Source organism: Phalacrocorax carbo, chromosome 2 (assembly GCF_963921805.1).
Source record: "Phalacrocorax carbo chromosome 2, bPhaCar2.1, whole genome shotgun sequence".
NCBI classification, from domain to species: Eukaryota; Metazoa; Chordata; class Aves; order Suliformes; family Phalacrocoracidae; genus Phalacrocorax; species Phalacrocorax carbo.
The window spans coordinates 42,453,960-42,454,775 of NC_087514.1; positions in this window are offsets into that span (position 1 = coordinate 42,453,960).

The window sequence follows — 816 nt, forward strand, 5'->3', positions numbered from 1 at the left end:
ATATAGATTTTAACTTGCCTTGCTCTCCAGGAGACATTCATTTACAAGATAAAAGTATGCAAAAGGTGGGATTTGTGGGGAAATCCTTACTGCATTGGATTCAATGTGCTTGAGGCCTTGGCTCTAGGTGACTTGGAAGACTTTCAGTATATTCCAGAGAAGCATTGTCATTAGCAGCAAATTAGCCAAATTTTGTTTGCAGGCAGTTATTCTTAGGAGTAAAAGTCAGATTAACATGGGGTGAGTGCAGAAAAATAACGAAGACAATAGCAAAAAAAAAATCAATTTTTGAGGAATAAAAAAAAATTTCATGTACTTCAAAGCTCTTTAATGTCAAAATACACATATCTGTCAACAGTATTTCCTTTGCCTGACCAGGAAAAATTGTTTAAGGCACCAAACTTTAGCCTGTCTAAAAAATATTCCTACTCTTATTGCTCACAAGCCATATTCCTATTCTAGAATATTTTATGAGGACGTTACATGTAAAGACAAATTGCCAGACTGCAATGTTCAAACAAAATATAGTTGGTTTGGAACAAATTTTCAACTAATATCTGAAGATACTTTGAGAAAAACATCCACTTGACTGATGCAATCCCTGTCTGTAGTTCTACTCTGCTTAACAGAATATTTTATTTGAATACATAAGTATGTTTTTTCATGGGCATGAGAACATTGACTCATGTGTGAGAGCACATTTTTTGCTTCTGTGGGGAATGAGAGCCTGAGTTTTTGCTGCTCTGATCCTCAGTTTACTATTTCCAAAAATCTCCATGGAACAACATGTTTACACTCAAAAAACAGCAAAGGAAG